The following is a 691-nucleotide window of genomic DNA, read 5'->3' on the forward strand; positions in this document are numbered from 1 at the left end:
GTAAAAGAACACTATATCAAAACACTCAAGGAGAACTGTAAAAAAACACCTAAACCTAGGATAATTCTAATAATACTGTATAATGCCAGAAATAGCAATAATGGTACCATCAGCCACAAAATCTTCCATAGAAATTTCGTATATACTTTTTTATTTGAGACATACTGTATAAAGTATAAGCATTCAACTTTTTGCATACTTAAGAGAAAAAAGACTATAGTTTAAGAACTAATAATGAATTCTGTTCAATTTTAAAACATAGTCTAGCTGAAAAGTTCTAACAATTTTCTTATATAATTAGGTTGCTGTTCTTTACTCCATAAGTCTAAGCTATCTATCCCTTAACTACTTATCTGATTATCTATCACTATTGTTTTGTATAACAAAAAAGTAAAAATAGCACAGCCAGACATGTGAAATATGAACGAAAATGTTTCTAGTACCCTTTATTTTATTATTTATTTCTGAAGTTCATAAACTTTAAGAAGTTTTAATGACATTGTAGATCTTCAAATATTGCAGACTTAAGCGAATTAGCAACTTAGTATTTTAATATTCTCTTCTAATCTATATTTCGGTGATTCTATTCAGAGTTAATTAGAAAAAGCTTAAAAGTGCTAATGAACAAAAGTTTTATTTTTATTAGAATTATGCTGAAGAGTTGGCATATAGTGCAGACTCCTTAAATTGC

Source organism: Trichechus manatus, unplaced genomic scaffold (assembly GCF_000243295.1).
Source record: "Trichechus manatus latirostris isolate Lorelei unplaced genomic scaffold, TriManLat1.0 scaffold00361, whole genome shotgun sequence".
Lineage (NCBI taxonomy): Eukaryota > Metazoa > Chordata > Mammalia > Sirenia > Trichechidae > Trichechus > Trichechus manatus.